Genomic DNA, 8,955 nt, shown 5'->3' on the forward strand with positions numbered 1-8,955 from the left:
GATCATACTTACCTTGATAAGTGGTAAAGATTATTTATTTGTTTTACTTTTCCAACAGAATATTCAATACGTTGCGTAGTTCACTAAAACTTCCTGTTGATTATAAATTTCATACAATTTTATCGGGAGAATTTGCGTTTTTCATCAAATCCCAAAAACGAACATTGGACAATGATTTTCATCTTTTCAATTCACAGGGGCTATACAATTGCCTCAACACAGCAGTGTAAAAGCTACTAAACTTATCAAAATTATGTAATGAATGTTCTATTACAACATAACATTCGATGAAAAATAAATATTTAAATAGAAGGTACCATATATAAATTAACATATGGTAAAAACTAAACCAATGCGCACTGGGAAAAAATGAATCCAAATTCCCACCAATTAGGGCATCTTCAGCGGTGGTCTATTTTTGAAACAACTTTATACTAGATTTACACTAGCGAAACCTGAATAGAACGAGTTAATATAGACCAACTTTTCGTTCTCCACACCGGTGTTGTATATCTTGTTGTTTTAAAACGCTGACTTCTGTCACACTGTCCACAATTCAGTACCCTTGTTATAATAAAAAGTACTCAACATTTAACAAACGGAATTTCGATAATTTTTACGCACATTGAACGATTACTTTGGCAAGACACTTTATATCCACAAGACTTTATGGATTTGACGGTGTGACCCGAGCGTCAGTGACATTTCTCAAGATGGATTGGTATGTTCGAAAAATTTCTGCTACAAGTAGGGCTTCGGAGGACAGCGAAAAATATTTGATCGCGTAGATGTTCATCTTCCATTTTTATCTCATCAATCTTTTTTTTTTCACAACATTTATTTGACACGGCACATCTCATCAATCTTTTAGAACCTCGCAGTTCTTCAAACTTGGGTTTGGTTTTGAAGATATTAAAACGAGCCTACATGTTGAACGTTTCTCAGTTCAGTGTCTTCAAGGAACATTTTTCTGGCCTCTTACGGTCTCCTCTAGTCTAACTACAATTAAGGCGATTAACAAATAGCCAACATATTTTTATTCTAGTGGCTGATGGTTGCAAACCAAGTAGTTGAACCTACGGTTATGGTCTTCCAGAATTCCCCCTCTTGCTGGTCGCTTTCCTTGAAACCCAAAACGACAAACCTGTTCATTATCTTCTTCAGAAAAGCCACGAAAATGAATTGTGAATTGTCATAAAAAATCTTTGTTTTGTTTATTCCCCAACACTCGCAAAATGCTTATATGAAAATAGCTAAAAATTCAATTGAAATATGACATTTTAACCACCTATTGGTAGCGTAAAAAAGGCTTTAGAACGATCTATTTCTTGTTCCAAAAAGTGACAAAAATAGACCAAAACGTATACCAGTTTCAAATTTCTTCAATTTAGATCTGGTATAAAACAAAATTTACACCACCGGTGCAGCAGTGAATTTGAGTTTGTTCCAAAAAAAATAGAACAAAACAACGATTTGGACCACCGCTGAAGATGCTCTTAGGAGCCGCTGGGCTGGCAACCTAATATAGCATTTCTTAAGTAAAATTGGTCAATAAATCGATTGGTGATACTTTCATTCTGTGCAGGACACGGATAAGGGTCTATACATATTTCCAAAAATACGCAAATATAGGGTGAAAAGAGGGCAAAATAGACCTTTTCCCGTGTCCAGCATAAAATGAGACCATCACAAATCGATTTGTTGACCAATTTGACATAAGGAATGCTATGTTTCAGGTTGCTAGTCTAGCGAAGATTATTAAGTGAAAACGTGGACTACTCATCAGTTACTTAGAGTAACAAATATGATTCGAACTAATAAATCTGAAGGCTATTCGACTGGAGCAGCTCTACTAGATATAGAAAAGGCATTCGACAGTGTTTGGCATAAAGGTTTAATAGCTAAAATGTCAAATTTCAGTTTTCCGCTTTACCTTACAAAAATGATACAAAGTTATTTAACTGACCGCACTCTTCAGGTTAACTATCTAAATGGTAAATCTAATAGATTGCCTGTTAGAGCTGGTGTGCCTCAGGGGAGTATCTTGGGCCCAATCTTACATAACATTTTTACTTCTGATCTTCCTAATTTACCACCAGGTTGTGAGGCATCTCTGTTTTGTGACGATACAAGCATTTCTGCAAAAGGAAAAAGCCTTCGTGTTATATGCAGTCGGCTACAAAAAAGTTTAGATATATTTTCTTCATACTTGCAGAAATGGAAGATTTCCCCTAATGCTTCTAAAACACAGTTAATTATTTTTCCTCATAAGCCAAGAGTTTCATTTCTCAAACCCAACCATAACCACGTTATTAAGATGAACGGTGTGGTCTTAAATTGGTCTGATCAAGTTAAATACTTAGTTAAAGCGTACAAATATATATATATATATATATATATATATATATATATATATATATATATATATATATATATATATATATATATATATATATATATATATATTTCCAAAAATACGCAAATATAGGGTGAAAAGAGGGCAAAATAGACCTTTTCCCGTGTCCAGCATAAAATGAGACCATCACAAATCGATTTGTTGACCAATTTGACATAAGGAATGCTATGTTTCAGGTTGCTAGTCTAGCGAAGATTATTAAGTGAAAACGTGGACTACTCATCAGTTACTTAGAGTAACAAATATGATTCGAACTAATAAATCTGAAGGCTATTCGACTGGAGCAGCTCTACTAGATATAGAAAAGGCATTCGACAGTGTTTGGCATAAAGGTTTAATAGCTAAAATGTCAAATTTCAGTTTTCCGCTTTACCTTACAAAAATGATACAAAGTTATTTAACTGACCGCACTCTTCAGGTTAACTATCTAAATGGTAAATCTAATAGATTGCCTGTTAGAGCTGGTGTGCCTCAGGGGAGTATCTTGGGCCCAATCTTACATAACATTTTTACTTCTGATCTTCCTAATTTACCACCAGGTTGTGAGGCATCTCTGTTTTGTGACGATACAAGCATTTCTGCAAAAGGAAAAAGCCTTCGTGTTATATGCAGTCGGCTACAAAAAAGTTTAGATATATTTTCTTCATACTTGCAGAAATGGAAGATTTCCCCTAATGCTTCTAAAACACAGTTAATTATTTTTCCTCATAAGCCAAGAGTTTCATTTCTCAAACCCAACCATAACCACGTTATTAAGATGAACGGTGTGGTCTTAAATTGGTCTGATCAAGTTAAATACTTAGTTAAAGCGTACAAATATATATATATATATATATATATATATATATATATATATATATATATATATATATATATATATATATATATATATATATATATATATATATATATATATATATATATATATATATATATATATATATATATATATATATATATATATATATATATATATATATATATATATATATATATATATATATATAATTACGGTGGACACCGAAGGGCAGTCTGCCCAATAAGCATAATCAATACTTTGAACCCACATAGCAACAATCAACGACCATCAGGAAACAGCATAACAAAACGGACGCATCAGCAACTCTAATCGGGACCGGACGCAACACGTAGCAGCGAGAGTAGAATTGCAAGCTCAGCAGTTATAGTTATTAAATAGCCCCACTCAGTGGAATTGGCAGAGTTCGTTGAGGAGTTTAGTTGAGTACAGTCGATCAGTGACTTCGCGTGAATAATTAATGTAATTTCTAGTGAAATAATCAAGTTAGATGTAAGTTTTTGGTAGAATAAATTTTTTTTTTTTATGCCACTCGCAATGCGACTGCTATAATTGGCGCAGCCTTCGGGAACCGGCTGAGTGAAAGTGTGGAAAAGAACACTGGAAAGTGACTGACTAATAGTCATTCACAAAGTGATCCCGCGATTACTGGATATAAGAACATTTGTGACCCCTTGTGCTTATTGAAAGTGAAAGCATCCGCGGCACCAAAGGTTGCGTAGAAAACCGTCGTTTAAGGAGTTGAGGATCCCCCGCCACACTACACCTGGAGCACCAGCATCGTCAGCCCGGAATCTTCTTTAAAATCGTAAGTAATTTTCATTTTTTTGCTTATTCCCGCTCAGGTGAACTCGCAAGGCATACTACAAGATAGGTGCCTGCAGTAAATCTGACAGATTTGAAAAGAAAGTGTTACTTACGTCCCTGAGAAGTACTACAAGATAGGCTTCTTTGGTAGAAAGGATACATACTACAAGATGGGTGTGACTTTTTCTCCCTACCACTCCGGAGAAGTACTACAAGATAGGCTTCTTTGGAAGAAAGGCCACATACTACAAGATAGGTGTACCTTTTTCTATTCTATAGGGAAAACTACAAGATAGAGCCCATAGAACCAATATCAAAATCCATTAGTTGAATGCCTAAATTTCCAAGAGATCAATCGGCAAAAAGTAGGTCCGCCTTACGGAAAGCAAGGGAACTACTCAAGTTAACTAAGCAGGATTCAGAAGCAGAAGAGGATACCTCATCCGACTGCTCAGAAGAGTACTCACACGTACCTTTAAAAATAAATATTCCGTTGTTGACTTCATTGTCCATCGACAATTCGAACGAAACGGAAAGCCACACGATGGAACAAATAACAGCAGACATAAACAGCTTGGCTGTAATGCTGCGCGAGCTAACAGAAAAACAAAACCAACAACAAAGTACACTCAATACTTTGCTACAAAATAACGCGAGTGCGAGTCGAAATGCACCACCTGCGCCCGCACCAGCAGCAAATATAGAAAACCTATTTAAAATTCCAGACCCAATCAAAGCAATTCCACGCTTTGACGGGAGCCGGAAACAACTTTCTGCGTGGCTGACCACAGCAGAAAATACACTCCTGGTCTTTAAAGACCTCGTGTCAGATTGCCAATACCAAATTTTCACAACGGCTATAATCAATAAGATCGAGGGCAAGGCAAAAGACATCATTTGCCTTGCAGGCAACCCACAGAATTTTAACGAAGTTAAAGAGATTTTGACAAACGCCTTGGGCGACCGTCAAGAACTAACATTCTACAAAAGCCAACTTTGGCAAAACAAGATGACTGACAATATGTCAGTACACAAATATTACAACAAATGCAAAGAGATATGCCAAAATATAAAATCTCTAGCCAAGCAGAAGTCAAAGTATAAAGACAACTGGGAGGCGATCAACGCATTTATAGAAGAGGATGCGTTGGCAGCTTTTCTTGCGGGCCTAAAAGAGCCATACTTTGGGTATGCGCAGGCGGCATGCCCCGAAGATATGGAAGCGGCCTACGCTTTTGTGTGCAAATTTAGAAGCAAAGAGAGCACAGCTTCAAACATGGAAAATTTCAAACAATCCAAATTTCACCCCAAAAAAGAGTATAAAGAAAACAATAATTATGACAGTAAAAATCCCTCCACGTATAAAAAAATATCAAACCAACTAAATACAAAAAATAAAACAGAACCCCCAGAAAACGATACCGACTCTCTTCAACCTATGGAACTGGGTTCGACCAGAACCAAACTTACCCTTAACAAAAGACAAATACACAACAATGAGGTTACAGATGATGAAAAATCATCGGACTCTGAAAACGAAGAAGAAAACATTGATCTGAATTTTTGTTGGGTGCAAAGACGCCAAAACACAACTTAAACTATTTACCTTTCATTACCAGTCGGAATAGTAAAACCAATCAAATCATAAAACTTTTAATTGACACAGGTGCGAATAAGAACATCATTCGCCCAGGCATTTTGACAAACTGTAAACCGAGCAAAAACACAAAAATTAAAAACATTTCTGGAAACCACAACATTAATAGGAAAGGAAAAGGGAACCTTATTGGATATAACCTTCCCACTCAGACATATTATGAGCTTAAGTTTCACGATTTTTTTGACGGGATTATTGGCTCTCAATTTCTAGTAAAGACTAAAGCCAAAATTGACTATGATAAAGAGAAGTTAGAAATTGGCAACATTAGTATACCTTACAAAAAATATTTCCCTGCGACGAAACTAAACCCTCATCACATCGAAATCAGTACAACAACAGATGGTGATTGGTTAGTACCAAATTTTCAAAAACTTAATAATTCAGCGATAATAGAACCAGGTCTTTACAGATCTCAAAATAATAAATCAACCATAAGAATTCTCACCCACAAAGATGATTTACCAGTAATGGATGGAAAGTTGAAAATAAAAGTCAATAATTTTGAAACTATCACTCCTATACCACTTAAAATAAAATCCAAATTAGATGAGGAAACAATAACCAGCTTAATTAGAATGGAACATCTGTCCGCATTGGAAAAACAAGAGTTAATTAAAACTATTTTGAACAACCAGGGAGTGTTACTGAAAACCGACGAAAAACTTACTGCTACAACAGCTATTAAACATCAAATACCGACAAAGGACGACAAACCGACGTACTCCAAATCATACAAGTACCCGCATCATTTTAAAAAAGATGTTAAGGAACAAATTAATGAAATGCTTCGTAATGGAATTATAACTCACTCAACGAGTCCATATTCCTCCCCTATATGGGTCGTGCCTAAAAAACCCGACGCATCGGGTAAACGAAAAGTTAGGGTTGTAATCGACTATCGAAAACTCAACGAGAAAACGATAGACGACAAGTTCCCTATACCTCAGATAGAGGAGATCTTAGACAGGTTGGGGAAGTCTGAATACTTCACAACACTTGATCTAAAATCTGGGTTCCATCAGATTGAGATGGATCCTCTACATAAATCCAAAACAGCTTTTTCTACCGACCAAGGCCATTTCGAATTTACGAGAATGCCCTTCGGTCTTAAAAATGCACCTGCAACTTTCCAGCGTGCAATGAATAATATTTTACAAGATTTTATTGGTGTAATATGCTATGTGTATTTAGATGATATCATTATCATCGGATATAATCTTAAAAATCATTTGGAAAATGTTGGAAAAGTTTTGAAAAGGCTCTCTGAGTTTAATCTCAAAATACAGCTCGGCAAATGTGAGTTTTTGAGAAGAGAAACAGAGTTCCTGGGACACGTAATTACACCTCAAGGGATAAAGCCAGACCCTACAAAGATTACAAAAATTCTTGATTGGAAAATTCCAGCTACGCAAAAAGAAATCAAACAATTTCTAGGGCTTACTGGATACTACAGACGCTTCATAAGAGACTACGCTAAATTAGCTAAACCTCTTACGAGGTATTTGAAGAAAGATGGGCAAATTAATATACATGACGAAGACTATAAGAAAGGATTCGAAAAACTTAAACAGATTTTAACTTCAGATCAGATTCTTACCTATCCGGATTTCAATCTTCCTTTTATATTGACAACCGACGCCAGTAACTATGCGTTGGGCGCGGTATTATCGCAAATTCAGAACAACGTAGAGAAACCTATTGCTTTCGGCAGTAGAACTCTAAACAAAACAGAAGTTAACTACTCTACGACAGTGAAAGAGGCACTAGCAATTATGTGGGCAGTGGACAAATATCGAGCGTATCTGTATGGAAATAAATTTACATTGATAACTGACCACAAACCCCTTACGTTTATTAAAAACTCTACAAAGAATTCAAAAATTTTAAGATGGAGGCTTGATTTAGAAAACTTTGATTATGACGTACAATATAAGGAAGGAAAAACGAATGTTGTCGCAGACGCCCTTAGTCGGAAAATAGAAAACCACACAACCGTCAACGTAAACATTTCTGAGATATCTACATCAGATTCAGAGAATCTTGAGACTGCCGCTGAACAAAACGATCCCCCGACAGAAACAAATGACAACAACAATGACTTAACAGACACTGAAACAGTACACTCTGCAGACATTTCAGACGACCACTATATTCATTGTACAGAACGACCAATCAACTACTACCACAACCAAATCATATTCAGAATTGCTAACCTTGATACGGAGCTCACAGAATCCCCCTTCCCAAACTACAATCGAGTTACTATTTGCAGACAAGAATTCAATGAAGAATTAATTACAGACATGCTAAAAAGATATCATAACAATAAACAATCGGCTATTATGGCTCCCGAAAACCTAATTGGCACAATACAAGAAGTTTACAAACAACATTTTGAAAAATCTGGACACTTCGTAATTACACAACATAGAGTCGAAGATGTAGCAAATGAGAACAGACAAAATTTGATTATCACTAAAGAGCACGAACGCGCCCACAGAGGGATAACCAAAAACGAAAACCAACTGAAACGAAGCTACTTTTTCCCGGGTATGCACGCAAAAATCAAGACAATTGTTAACACATGTACGATCTGTAATATGCATAAATATGACAGAAGACCTTACAATATTAAAATTTCTCCCCGACCGATCACTGAAAAACCACTTGACAGATTACACATGGACATATTCTCAATAGACAAATGTAACTTCCTCTCCTTAGTCGACGCTTTTTCAAAACATGCTCAGCTAATACCAATGGACACGAAAAATCTCATAGATGTTAAAAACGCTCTGGCACAATACTTTTGTACATTTGGTAATCCAAGAGAAATAATCACAGATCATGAGACTACTTCCAGATCGATACAGTTAAGGGAATACCAGGATAATATTGGAACCTGCCTGAAATACGCATCATCATCGGAGAGTAACGGACAAGTGGAGAAGACCCACTCGACGATCATCGAAACGCTAAATACAAACAAACACAAATTTCCTAACTTAGATACCCCCGCTTTAATTCAACTAACAGTTTCCCTTTATAATTCTAGTGTTCATTCATCTACTGGCTGCACCCCTAATGAGGTCTTATTCAACCAGAACAACATCGCCAACCGACCGGACATTGATAACAACGCCCAAGAGATCTTCACGAAAGTAAGAAAAAATTTAGATAAAGCAAAAGCAAGACAAGAAAAACAAAACAAATTCAAAGAAGAGCCTCCAGATCTAAACGAAAATCAAGAAGTAT

The sequence above is a fragment of the Wyeomyia smithii genome, chromosome 3 (genome assembly GCF_029784165.1).
Source record: "Wyeomyia smithii strain HCP4-BCI-WySm-NY-G18 chromosome 3, ASM2978416v1, whole genome shotgun sequence".
Taxonomy (NCBI): Eukaryota; Metazoa; Arthropoda; class Insecta; order Diptera; family Culicidae; genus Wyeomyia; species Wyeomyia smithii.